At 45.3% G+C, this 14,383-nt stretch overlaps 1 protein-coding gene across 1 annotated transcript in view; it reads left to right on the top strand.

The window, feature by feature from the left end:
* The window catches only part of LOC140205533 (ethanolamine kinase 1-like), a 524,152-nt gene that overhangs the window by 378,479 nt on the left and 131,290 nt on the right, over window positions 1-14,383 (top strand). The window lies entirely within an intron of this gene.

Raw genomic sequence — 14,383 nt, 5'->3', positions numbered from 1 at the left:
TTTCTGACGTCTTTCTGACTGCACCTTGTTGGTACCTTTCTTTTTGTACAGCTTCTCGCATCACCTCAGCTTGTTTTCTTGCCTGAGCTCTGCCAGCTGCTGATGAACATACTCACTCTGCTTGACCTTAGCAATAGCTTTCTCCAGTCTGAGATTTGTCTGCAACTGAAGTGTCTCCGACAATTTGGTGTCTAGTAGCCAGACAACAATCCTGTCTCTAACGAGCCCATCTCTCAGATTTCACATACACAGTTGTCGGACAGAGCATACAATGCTGTGATGAAATCATTTACCCTTTCATGTGGCTCCTGTTTTCTGGAGTTGAACTTTGCCTTCTCATATATCGGATTTCACTTTCCTGCGAAATAATCTCTGAAGTTGTCCTGAACTATTTTGCATTCCTTTTTCTGAACATCTGTCAGTCCTAATCCACCCATGATGTTATCTGTTTTGTCACTCATGTAGTATATCAGTGTTCTTCATTAAGAATCCCCATCACCCAAGACATGCTCTCTTCTCATTGTTACCATCAAGGACGAGGTACAGGAGCCTGAAGACACTCATGCAATGTTTCAGGAACCGATAGTTCCCTCCCCTGTCAAATTTCTGCTTAACTTCTAATTAGAACCTATTCTCTATCATATCTAGTAAATCTGTACTCCTCTACATTGGAGGCCACGGGTGAGAACCTCTGAGAGTAACGGGATATAAAGTATACTCTGGATGAGGAGGTTCACTGAGAATGGTTGCTAATCCCACCATTGATCAACCTGTCAAGATCTGGAGAACAGAGCTACTAAACTGGTGTTGCAGCAAGTAGTGAGAAAACTAACAGAAATAAAATGATTTACTCGACTTCATATTCAACTATATATCTGTCATGGATCTCTCGATCCATAACAATATTAGTAGGAGTGACCACCGCTGGCCCACCTTCACTCTGAAAACAATCTCTCTGTGTTTTCTGGCAATGCTACCAATCAAAACAAATCTACCATTTAAAAGGTGAGCATTATTGAGACATAGTGGGGCTTCAGCATCAGCAAAAATTTAATTAACCGGAATCTGTAACTTGATGGGCCAGCGTTTTCCCCTACCTAACCAATACAATCAAATCAGAGAACAACATGAATTCAATGAATAATATAGCACGGTTTGACAGGTACAGTAGGAATGAACTGTTATCCTGGTACAACCTCAGTACAGGATAACGTACCTACTCTGTGGATGAACTAGCATAATTATAGACAGAGCATAGTAAGCCTGCAAAGTACAGATTAGATCAATTCTAGCCATAACCAGCTGTATGTACTAGTGGATAGTTAAATGCCTGAAATATAATTTTCTGCATGAACATCCCCATCTGGAGCAATTGTGGAGTCTACTGCATGATTGTTAATGTCAAGGCTGAAATATTTGTAACAATTTTCATCCAAGGTGCCAACAGTAGATGCCTTTTACTGATGATCCCATTATCACATGCTGTACTGGTGGCCCACAAAGCTGCAACCTTGATTCACGATTCTACTCCCTGTACACTCACTGCTGTACGGCCAGATTCTATTCTAACTCCATCTACACAGTTGCAGATGATACTACTGCAGTAGGCCAAATCTCAAAGAATATTAAGGGAAGAGATAGAGAGCTGAGTGACATGGTGTCATGACAACTTCCCCTCAATATCAGAAAAACAAAGGAGCTGGTCATTAGCTCAGGAAGGGTGGGGAGGAGGGAGGGGGAGGACTGTATGCAGGCTCCTGTCTACATCAACAGTGCTGAGGTGAAGTGAGTAGAGACTTATATGTTTCTAGGATTGAGCCTGTCTTGATTCAACCATGTTGATACCATGACAAAGAAAGCACACTAGCTTTGGAGAACAGTATCAACACCAACTTATGGAGAACAGCTAAAATTTCTGTCAATGTGCCCTTCTGTCAAAGAGCAGAGCATTTGTTATCTGGCCCATTACCGTCTCCCAATCATTATCAAGGTAATGGGTAGTGTATCAACAGAGCTTTTGAGCCACTCTTACACTGCAGTAACCTGTTCCCTAAATCTCAGTTTGAGTTTTGCATAAAGCACTTGAGAGACAAAACTTCATAACAACTGTATTCTAAAAGTGGGCTAAAGTATTTATTTTAGAGGTCCATTGAAGGTGACTGACTGAAGTTTGATCAAGTAGTGCACTGAGAAGTTAGTGGGGATCAAATGAAGAGGCACGGACAGGACTTTTAATTTTCTGGATCGTCATATCCTGAACGTTATGGAACAAATCAGTGCGCATTGTTTGTAATGATTGCTGGGGAATAGCTTATTGGATCTTCCACATGAACACATGTTCCTGAATTGGAACTATACTTAGGGCACAGGAGGTTGGATGTCCTGCAATGACTGACCTTCCTGTTCTGACTCCTTGTAGCCTTTTCACAAAGTATGTGATATGACAAGGATATGGTGGAAAGCACTCCACCTTAATGGATGAGTGCATATTAACAACACCAGATGGCAACATATGAAAGAAAGCAACCAACTTGAATATCATGCCCTCTGCCACCCATACACCACAAGTGCAGTCTGCACTATCTATGGGATGCATTGCATCTGCTCACCAGGGTTTCTTTGATATAGATTGAAAACTCACATTCTTCACCACATGGAAAGACAACAGATACAAATGCATGGGAAGACTCCATAATACCTACCTTGCAAACCACCCTGCCTTGGAAATATGTTGTTGTTCCCTTGTTGTCACCGACTATTGTCTTCAACACAAGGAATGTAGTCACTCAAGAGGTAAGGAAACCCTTCAAAGATGGTGATCATAATATGATGGACTTCGCTCTGCTACTTAAGAGATAGAGAAGCTAAAGTCAGATGTAGCAGTATTACAGTGGAGTAAAGGGAATTATAGAGGCATTAGAGAGGAGCTGGCCAAAATTGATTGGAAGTGAACACTAGCAGGGATGATGGCAGAGCAGCAATGGTTGGAGTTTCTGGGAGAAATTCAGAAGGCCCAGGAAGATACATCACAAAGAAGAAGAAGCACACTAATGGCAGGGTGATACAACCGTTGCTGACAAGGGAAGTCAAAAACAACATAAAAGCAAAAAAGAGTGCATATAATAGAACAAAAATCGGTGGGAAGGTAGAGGATTAGAAAGCTTTTAAAAACAAAAGTTAACTAAAAAAGCCATAAGGGAGGGAAAAGAAATATGAAGGTAAGCTGGCCAATAATATCAAAGCAGATACCAAATATTCTTTCAGATATATAAAAAGTAAACCAGAGGCGAGAGTAGATATTGGATGGTTGGGAAATAACACTGGAGAGATAGCAATGGGGGACAACGAAGTGGCGGATGAACTAAATAAGTGCATCTGTCTTCACTGTGCAAGACTCTACAATTTGCCAGAATTTTGAGGGCGTCAGGGGGAAGAATTTTCAGAGCATTTGCTATTACTAGGGTGCTATTACTAGCAGAAGGTGCTTCGGAAGCTGAAAGGTCTGAAAGTAGTTAAGTCTGAAAGAGGTAGCTGAGGAGATTGTAGAGGCACTAGTAATGATCTTTCAAGAATCACTAGACCGTGGCATGGGTCAGGAGGGCTGGAAAATTGCAAATGTCACTCCACTCTTCAAGGAGAGAGGGAGACAGATGAAAGGAAATTAGAGGCCAGTTAGTCTGACCTCAGTGGATGAGAAGATGTTGGAGTTGATTGTTAAGGATGAGGTCTTAGGTTACTTGGAGACACATGATAAAATAGGTCAAAGTCAGCATGGTTTCCTTAAGGGAAATTTTTTGACTGACAAATCTACTGGAAAGCTTTGAAGAAATAATAACCAGGATAGAGAAAGGAGAATCAGTGGATGTTGTGTATGTGGATTTTCAGAAGGCCTTTGACAAGGTGCCATACATGAGGCTGCTTATATAATATAAGAACCCACTGTATTACAGAAAGATACTAGCATAGATAAGGAATTGGCTGATTGGCAAGAGGCTAAGTGTGGGAATAAAGGGAGCTTTTTCTAGGTGGCTGTTGGGAAGTGGATATGGAGAAGATATTTCCTAAAACAGGGGAGTCTAGGACCTGAGGGCATAGCCTCAGAATAGGGGATATATATTTAGAATGGAGCTAAGGAGGAATTTCTTTAGGTAGAGGGTGCTGAATGTGTTGAATTTATTGCCACAGGCAGCTGCGGAGGCCAGGTTTTCGATGTATTTAAGGCAAAGGTTAATATGTTCTTGATTAGTTAGGGTGTTAAAGTTTGTAGAAGATGACAGCAGAAGAGGGTTGAGGGCAAAGATATATCAGCCATGGTGAAATGGCAGGTCAGGTGCAATGGGCTAAATGGCCTAATTCTACTCCTATTTCTTCTGGTCTTTTGGTCTACTCAAAGAACAGGCATCAATTATGGTCATTATTGTGATGTTTTATATTAGTTGATACAAGAAAACAAGTAAGCTGGATAGCTCTACCTTTTGTCTAAGGTTCCATCTCATGATTTCAGTAACTTCATAATCAATTGCAATAAAGTTGGCCCTTTTGCATCTATGAGCAATCTCTGGCGCAGTGGCATCATATGAGGAAGTTATGCTAAACCGAGCATTGGTGCCAACAATCTACTGCTATACCTCCAAAGATGAATTGCGCCTGCACCTAAAGAATAGTTACACTGTGAGTTACGATCATACCCTTTAATGGAAGTACTGTTATATTAGCTACGGTTCAATTATGTTATTAAGGTTTCATTGTTAAATCTCAATTCTCCCTAATTATAGCCTAGAGATCTATTATTTGATTTTGTAGTAAGGTATATTATGTATAATGAAATAACTTATAGTGTCTTCATGCTGTGTAATTAATGCCTAAAAATCGTTTAGGTATTTTGTTTGCTTTCGGCTTTTCTCAGAAAATAAAATATCTTATATGTTAGATCATTATGTTATTTGGAGATTGCAGCTGGCAGAATATTCTACAAAATTTGTTTTCTTTTATGTTACCCCTGTTTTTCTGAAAAATGATATCATTTATTTTCAGCTATTATAATATGTAAATTAATATATCTGTAATTTTTGACTTCATACATAAGACTTCTGTTGTGATAGACTCCACTGACCTCCATGTGCATTATCTGTTGCAAAGAATGGGTGAACCCAAACGCAGGACACTGGCATGGAGATAGAGTTGGGATGCAGAGGAGGGCGTGAGCATGGCTGGAGCTGAACGGCAAACAGGAGGAGGAATGGAAAGGCAGGCAGCAGGCAATACTTACCTTGACACGAAGAGACTGAGTTACACAGACAGACCTCAGTACTGAAACAAAACTTAGAATACACAAGCCTAAGCAATGAGTGGATGCAACGCTGGGGTCTAGATGAGAATCAAGTGCCACAGTCAAGGAGCCTGGGAAAAGGAAATTAGGAGAATATGAGGAATTAACAGTCAGGACCGTGACAGTTCCTCCCCTCAACGGGAGCCTCCAGGCGAACCACCAGTCTTACCCGGATTGTCGCAATGGAAGTCTTGGATGAGGGAGGGGACTAAGATGAAGGAGCAGGGGATCCAAGTGCGCTCCTGAGGACCATAACCCTCCCAATCAACGAGGTACTGGAAACCCCTGCCTTGGCGGTGCACGTCCAGTATTTGCCGAAAAGCAGTGCAGTGCTGTTTTTAAGTCCTGATTTGCTCACTCCGTCTGACCATTAGTCTGTGGATGGAAACCAGAAGACAGACTCGCTGAAGCTCCGAGGGCTTGACAGAAGGACTTCCAGACTTGGGAGATGAATTGGGAGCCCCGGTCCAAAACGATGTCAGAGGGAATTCCATGAAGGCTGAAGATGTGTTGGACAAGGAGGTCGGCAGTTTCACGGGCTGTAGGGAATTTGGGGAGGGCTATGAAGTGCATGGCTTTGGCAAAATGGTGCACAATGGTGAGAATAGCTGTGTTACCATATGAAAGGGGTAGTCCAGTGGCGAAATCCAGAGCAATGTGGGACCAAGGGCGGCCAGGGACAGGTAGGGGATGAAGCAGCCCAGCAGGTGGCCGATGGGAGGCTTTTCCGCGGGCACAAATAGTACAGGCAGAGATGAAGGAGCGAGTGTCAGCATCCATGGTGGGCCACCAGAAATGTCGCTTCAGAAGGGACAGGGTTCGATCGATTCCCGGATGGCAGGCGAACCGGGAAGTATGCCCCCATTGGAGAACCTGAGACTGGACAGAGTCAGGCACGAAGAGACGAATGGGGAGTCCATCGCCTGGGTCAGGTTGAGTCCATTGGGCCTCTAACTACAGACTTGATCTCCCAGGTAAGAGCAGCCACGACACAGGATGGTATCAGGATTGGAAGGGTCCTCCTCAGAGATGTATTGACAAGAGAGAGCATCTGACTTCCCGTTCTTGGAACCAGGATGGTAGGTGAGGGTGAAATTGAAGCGGCCAAAAAACAGTACCCAACGGGCTTGGTGGGAGTTAAGGCAGTTAGCTGTCTGGATGTATGCCAGGTTCTTATGGTCTGTCCGAATGATGATTGGGTGTTCTGCTCCCTCCAGCCAGTGCCTCCACTCCTCCAAGGCGAGTTTGACGGCCAGCAACTCCTGGTTCCCAATGTTGTAGTTCCATTCAGCGGGCGATAGACGGCAAGAGAAGAAGGCGCAGGAATGGAGCTTTTGGTCTGCGATAGAGCGTTGGGAGAGGATCGCTCCCACCCTAGTGTTGGAGGTGTCTACTTCCGCTATGAACTGGCTAGATGGATCAGGCTGGACCAGGAAGGGAGCGGAGGTGAAACGCCTCTTCAGCTCTGAGAAGGCTGAGTCCGCTTCGGGGGTCCAGTGGAAGGGGGTCGCAGGAGAGGTGAGTTGAGTAAGGGGTGCTGCCACCCGACTGTAGTTCCGAATGAAGCGACAGTAGAAATTGCTGAATCCCAGAAATTGCTGGAGTTGTTTAAGCGTCATTGGTTTGGGCCACTCTGCCACCACCTGGATCATTTCGGGATCCGCCCTCACCTGCCTGCTCTCAATGATGTATCCCAGGAAACTGACGGAACGGGGATGGAATTTGCACTTCTCGGCCTTAACAAATAGTTTCTTCTCCAAAAGCCTCTGAAGAACCTGGCGGACGTGGTGGGTGTGCTCATGGAGGTTACGGGAGAAGATTAGGATATCGTCCAGATAAACGAAAACAAATCAGTTAGTAAGGTGGCAGTTAGTAAAGTAGCACTCAAGGGTGGCAGGGAAGAAAAGTGTGCGCAGTCAAAATTACGACAGAGGAAGTACTCAGGAAGCAGAATAGGCTAAAGGTAGATAAATCTCCTGGACCAGATGGAATGCACCCTCGTGTTCTGAAGGAAGTAGCTGTGGAGACTACGGAGGCATTAGCGATGATCTTTCAAAAGTGGATAGATTCTGGCATGGTTCTGGAGGACTGGAAGATTGCAAATGTCACTCCGCTATTTAAGAAGGGGGCAAGGAAGCAAAAAGGAAATTATAGACCTGTTAGCTTGACATCCGTGGTTGGGAAGTTGTTGGAGTCGATTGTCAAGGATGAGGTTACAGAGTACCTGGAGGCTTATGACAAGATAGGCAGAACTCAGCATGGATTCCTTAAAGGAAAATCCTGCCTGACAAACCTATTACAATTTTTTGAGGAAATTACCAGTAGGCTAGACAAGGGAGATGCAGTGGATGTTGTATATTTGGATTTTCAGAAGGCCTTTGACAAGGTGCCACACATGAGGCTACTTAACAAGATAAGAGCCGATGGAATTGCAGGGAAGTTACATACGTGGATAGAGCATTGGCTGATTGGCAGGAAACAGAGAGTGGGAATAAAGGGATCCTATTCTGGTTGGCTGCCGGTTACCAGTGGTGTTCCGCAGGGATCAGTGTTGGGGCCGCTTCTTTTTACATTGTACATCAACGATTTAGATTATGGAATAGATGGCTTTGTGGCTAAGTTTGCTGACGATACGAAGGTAGGTGGAGGGGCCGGTAGTGCTGAGGAAACGGAGAGTCTGCAGAGAGACTTGGATAGATTGGAAGAATGGGCAGAGAAGTGGCAAATGAAGTACATTGTTGGAAAGTGTATGGTTATGCACTTTGGCAGAAAAAATAAACGGGCAGACTATTATTTAAATGGGGAAAGAACTCAAAGTTCTGAGATGCAACGGGACTTGGGAGTCCTCGTACAGGATACCCTTAAAGTTAACCTCCAGGTTGAGTCGGTAGTGAAGAAGGCGAATGCAATGTTGGCATTCATTTCTAGAGGAATAGAGTATAGGAGCAGGGATGTGATGTTGAGGCTCTATAAGGCACTGGTGAGACCTCACTTGGAGTACTGTGGGCAGTTTTGGTCTCCTTATTTAAGAAAGGATGTGCTGACGTTGGAGAGGGTACAGAGAAGATTCACTAGAATGATGCCGGGAATGAGAGGGTTAACATATGAGGAACGTTTGTCCGCTCTTGGACTGTATTCCTTGGAGTTTAGAAGAATGAGGGGAGACCTCATAGAAACATTTCGAATGTTAAAAGGCATGGACAGAGTGGATGTGGCAAAGTTGTTTCCCATGATGGGAGAGTCTAGTATGAGAGGGCATGACTTAAGGATTGAAGGGCGCCCTTTCAGAACAGAAATGCGAAGAAATTTTTTTAGTCAGAGGGTGGTGAATCTATGGAATTTGTTGCCATGGGCAGCAGTGGAGGCCAAGTCATTGGGTGTATTTAAGGCAGAGATTGATAGGTATCTGAGTAGCCAGGGCATCAAAGGTTATGGTGAGAAGGCAGGGGAGTGGGACTAAATAGGAGAAAATGGATCAGCTCATGATAAAATGGCGGAGCAGACTCAATGGGCCAAATGGCCTACTTCTGCTCCTTTGTCTTATGGTCTTATGGTCTAAAGTCCCTAAGGACGTCATTGACCAGAGCCTGGAACACCGCAGGAGCATTGGTCAGGCTGAAAGGCATCACCAGGTATTCAAAATGACCGAGGGGGTTGTTAAAGGCTGTCTTCCATTCATCTCCCTCCCGTATCCTGACCAGGTGATCAGAGTTCTGCAAATCCAATTTAGAGAAAACCGTGGCTCCGTGAAGGGGCTCGAATGTTGAGTTGATAAGAGGCAGGGGATACTTATTCTTTATGGTAATGTTGTTCAGGCCATGGTAGTCGATGCATGGGCATAACGAGCCGTCTTTCTTCCCCACAAAGAAGAAACCAGTGCCTACAGGGGAAGATGAGGGTTGGATAATGCCAGCGGCGAGGGAGTCATTTACATACGTCTCCATAGCTTCTCCTTCTGGGTGGGACAGGCTATACAGCCGACTGCTGGGTAATGAGGCTCCGGGGAGAAGGTCAATCGGGCAATCGTAAGGACGATGTGGAGGCAGAGAAAGGGCCTGTTGCTTACTAAACACCTCTCCAAGATCATGATATTCTACGGGAACTGTGGACAAGTCAGGGGGCTCAGAGGTGGACAAAGTCGCTGTGATCCCCACTGGGGAAAGGGCTGATTTCAGGCAAGAGGAATGGCAGAACGAGCTCCAGCTGACAATCTTCCCGGTGGGCCAGTCGATGTGGGGGTTATGATGGCTTAGCCAAGGGTGACCGAGAACTATAGGGCCTTGAGGAGAGGAAATTAATTGAATCGTACCTGTTCCCGATGGTTTCCGGAGAGAAGGAGAAGCAGGGGTTCCGTGCAGTGCGTGACTCAGGCCAGGAGTCTACTGTCTAGCGCCTGGGCACTCAGGGGGGCACACAGAGGCTCACGAGAAATACCAGCTTGGAGGGCTAGGTTCTCGTCCATGAAGTTTCCCTCTGTGCTGGAGTCCACTAGCGCTTGCAGAGGCAAGAACTGTTGGTTGTAACACAGAGTGGCTTGAAGCTGCACCCAGGGCCGCGGGATGAAAGGGGAGGTCATCTGGCTCACCAGGGTCCACTGTGCTACTGGTGAGCCCTCCCTTTTGGCCGAAAGGGGTAGGTGGCAAGGAAGTGGCCAGACTGACCACAGTATAGACACTCGCCCGCTCGCATTCTCCGGAGTCATTCAGCGGGAGAAAGGCGGTTCCGTCCCAGCTGCATGGGTTCCTCTCCCGGGGCGGTAGAAGTGGCAGGGCTGGGAGCTACTCAGGGTGCAGAAGGAGGAGAGGGGCTTGTTCTGGGGGGAGGCGGTAGAGAGCGCCGAGAAGTGGTCAAAAGTGGTGGACGACCAGTTCTCTCTCTATAGTGTTCTCGGAGGCGATTGTCCAACCTGGTGGCCAGGGAGATCAGGGAATCCAGGCTGTCGGTGTCGTCTCTCGCCGCCAACTCGTCCTTCACCACCTCGCTGAGACCATTCTGAAAAACCCCCTAGAGTGACTCATCGTTCCACACCGAGTTGGCTGCTAACGTCCGGAACTCCACGGAATATCCAGCAACACTGCGGGAGCCCTGGCGGAGAATGAGTAGACGCTTGGTGTCGTCTTTTCCACGGACTGGTTGATCAAAAATTTTTCTCATCTCCGCGATAAAACTAGCGAAAATGGAGCAGATATGCGGTTGGTTGTCCCAAACTGCTGTGGCCCACACTAAAACGCTCCCTCGCAGCAACCCCATGACATAAGCAATTTTAGACTTATCTGAGGAGTAAGTTGACAACTGCTGTTCAAACACCAGGGAGAACTGAAGGAGGAAATCCCAGCACTTCCCCAAATCTCCCGCATAGTGCTCTGGCTCTGGTACGTGAGGCTGTCTGGGCTGTTGGTGAAGCTTGGGGGGTTGCTGCTACAGTCTGTCTGGGCTGGCTAGGCTGGGTTCCAGGAGTAGGGTGAGTGATATGAGTGGAGACACGGTCGGCCTGGTTACCGATCTGCATGACGAGACCAGACAGGGAATGGAGGTTCTCCATGACCTTCCTGAGGAGTTGGTCATGCTGTCCCAGTAGGGAACCCTGGCTGGCAAGGGCTTGTTGAAGGGTGTTTGTGTCCACTGGGTCCATGGTGGCCAGATCATTCTGTTGCAAAGAACGGGTGAACCCAAATGCAGGACACTGGCACAGAGATAGAGTTGGGATGCAGACGAGGGCGTGAGCATGGCTGGAGCTGAACAGCAAACAGGAGGATGAACAGAAAGGCAGGCAGCAGGCAATACTTATCTTGACACGGAGAGACTGAGTTACACAGGCAAACCTCAGTACTGAAACAAAACTAAGAATACACGATCCTAAACTGTCATGGTCCTGTCCGTGAAGTCCATATTCCGGTTCACGGTCCGGTCCATCGACTCTTGCTCCAGGTTTTCCTGTCTACCCTGAATCTGTTCTTGTTGAGCTCTAATTGAGGCAGCTGATGCTCGTTAGGGCTGGCTGCATAAATACCTTCAAAGACCAGGGCGTGGCTGCTAGATTGTTCTTGTCCTTACTCCTTGTGTCCCTTCCTCTGCCTTCTGTTTCTTCACCTGAAGCCCTGCCTTGTCTTGCTGGTAACTCTCGCCTCATCTCGCCTGCAGTCTTGTCCTGGAGCCACCCTGTACCTAGCTCCCTTCCTGTCCCTTGCCTCCGCCCAAGTAAGCCAGGCCGTATTGCCGTTACCTATGGTTGGTTCTGTCCCTTCCTGTCCTTTGCCTCTGCCCAGGAGTACCGCGCCCTGCCCAGGAGTACTGCACCCTGCCCAGGAGGAGCCTCTGGCCTCCGGCCTCCTGCCAAGCCTCACCTCTGGTCTCTAGCCTCAAGCCTGAAGACTCCAGCCTCCTGCCTCCTGCCAAGCCTCGCCTCAAGTCTCTAAGACTTCCAGCCTCATCCTGCCTGCCAGCCAAGCCTTGTCCTTGCCTAGTTCTGGGTCCGAGCCAGAGGCAAGACCCAGATACTGGGTGCTTGTCCAGTCTCTGGCTCGGAGTCCAAGGCCGGGCTCCTAGCTCTCTTGTCCAGTCCTGTTCCGGGTTCGCGGTTTTCAAGTCCATGTCCTTGCCCTCACCCTGTATCCTAGTCCTGTCCCTAGTCCTTCAGTGTCTGTGTCTTGCACTTGGGTCCATTCCCAGCCACCGCCATATGACATACGCGGCTGGAAACAACAATCTGGCGATGAGTGGATGCAAAGCCGGGGTATTTATGCTGCAGGTCTAGATGAGAATCAGGTGTGTCACAATCAAGGAGCCCAGGAGAACACGGGGAAAAGGGAATTAGGAGAATATGAAGAATTAACGGTCTGGATCGTGGCATTATCACCAATCAGCTCCTTAAAGTAAACATCAATTCTAAGTCAGGATGAATAAAGCATTTTTAATTGTAATGCTTGCATTCCCTAGTTAGTTCTTGCAGATTGTAGCTCTTAATTATACTAATTTATTTAAGGACGTCTTTATCATGCTACTGGGTGGTCTTAAAGCGACTTTATTTTCATTCATCACAAGACTTTCTGATCAGAGTTTTGTTATTTGAAATCCAGAAGATCCCAGCTTGACTAAGTCTTGACAGTCTATTATTCACCCAGTTTATCACATGATAAAAATGAGATGATTAAACATACATGATCAATCTAATTAGTTTGTGGTTTGGTAAAGTCAGTCAAATATTTCTTCACTGATAGTTTGATTACATCATCAGTGTTAAAGAAATTAGACTATGTGCTCGTAAGCTGATATCCTCAAATGTTGAATGAATTGCAAGCAACACACACAAAGTGCTGGAGGAACTCAGCAGGCCAGGCAACATCTACGGAAAAAAAAGTGCAGTCGAAATTTCAGGCTGAAGCCCTTCGGCAGGACTGAAGAAAAAAAGAAATGAGGAGCAGATTTAAAAATTGTGGATCAGGAGAGAGAAATGCAAGGTGATAGGTGAAACTGGGAGGGGGTGGGATGAATTAAATAGCTGGGAAGTTGATTGGTGTAAGAGATACAGGGCTGGAGAAGAAGGAGTCCAATAGGAGAGAACAGAAGGCCATGGAAGAAAGAAAATGGGGAATAAACTGCAGTGTGTTTTGCATATTACTGGACTTTTAGGTTTGTTTAAGATTCTGGAACACTGATATAGTTTGGAATATGGTTATATCAGAAAGTCCCTGATGTTTTAAAAATCTGAAATACTGTAACTTCTCTATTGATTGTTTGGTACTGTCAAGAAGCTGAAGTGTAAAAGGAAACTGATACCATTTCTACTCTGCAGTTTAACATTGACCTTGGGCTGGTGGTGTCATGCACAAAAAAAAAAGGTTATGAATTGTTTGTGATTTTATTCTGGCATACAGAAAGATTTAAATTTGCACTACAGGGGACCATTCAGCCCACTATCAGCTAAAAAAACTGCTATCTCTCTACTCTCTCTTCCCTTTCCCTGGTTAATCTGGATGCTGATATAACTCTTTGGTGTTCACAGGTTGCTTACACTTTCTACAACAGATCAAGCCTCTTCTGAACTGACAGCTGTTGTCCTCTGCCATGCATTTGTTACAATTGGCAAAATCTAACAAGTTCAATCACATTAATCTGTCAGGTTGGAAAACTGGGGTGGCCATCTATCATGTGCTTTCTATAGTGTGGAATGTTTTTAAGTATCATTAGTAAATATCTGATCACTAGATAACTTTGATGAGGAAAACTATTCAGTGATTCCAAATTTCATACATGCATCCAGGAGGTTGTTAAATGATTTCAAGATTTTCCTTCAACTACTCTGTTGGGGAAATCATTTCAATTGTTAATCACCCTCCTGTGTGAAAATAAAGAATTCCCAATATGCATTGCTAATTTCAATGCTCACAGATTTTTTAAAGATAAGTTTCCTCTTTCCACCTTTCTATGTTGATGTTTACTTCTCCAATATTTTCTTTACAAATTATGACATCTAATTTACTCCAAGATTTCCTATAACAAAATTCTCAGGAAGTAATAATTCTCATGGATGTTCTCTGCAGTTCTCCTGTATCATTGTACAGGATACAAGACTTGAACTAAGATCTGACATGAGCACTAAGCATGGCTTTGTATGACTTAGATCCAATTATAGCTCATCATTTTAATGTCTTCCATTACGTAATATGCTTCAAAATGCATTTTTCATGTTTGCTGTTGTTTCAAATACTTTTTTTTGCCATGTTTTCTCCACTGATTTCTGCAGTCTCTAATCTGCTTCCTTGAATTTCACTGCCCAGTTTAAGCAATTCAAATTCCTGAATCCATCTTGTAGTTGTAAAGTGGAAACTTTGTTGGCAGCCTTTGCTTTAGAATAGGGTCCCATTCCAATATGAGAACAAATTCTTGTATTTGTATGCAGTGCCTAATGTAGTAAAGCATCCCTAGACACTTTCAGGAGTGTTATCAAGAAGGAGTTTGACACCAAGCCATGTCTAGTCAGAGGAAAAGGAGGCTGAGAACTTTAGGGAGAGAGTTCCAATTAAAAGACTAGCAGCTGAAGAGATAGTTGAGCAA

Source organism: Mobula birostris, chromosome 11, assembly GCF_030028105.1.
Source record: "Mobula birostris isolate sMobBir1 chromosome 11, sMobBir1.hap1, whole genome shotgun sequence".
Classification (NCBI taxonomy): Eukaryota; Metazoa; Chordata; class Chondrichthyes; order Myliobatiformes; family Myliobatidae; genus Mobula; species Mobula birostris.
This window is presented reverse-complemented; position numbering and strand designations above follow the sequence as displayed.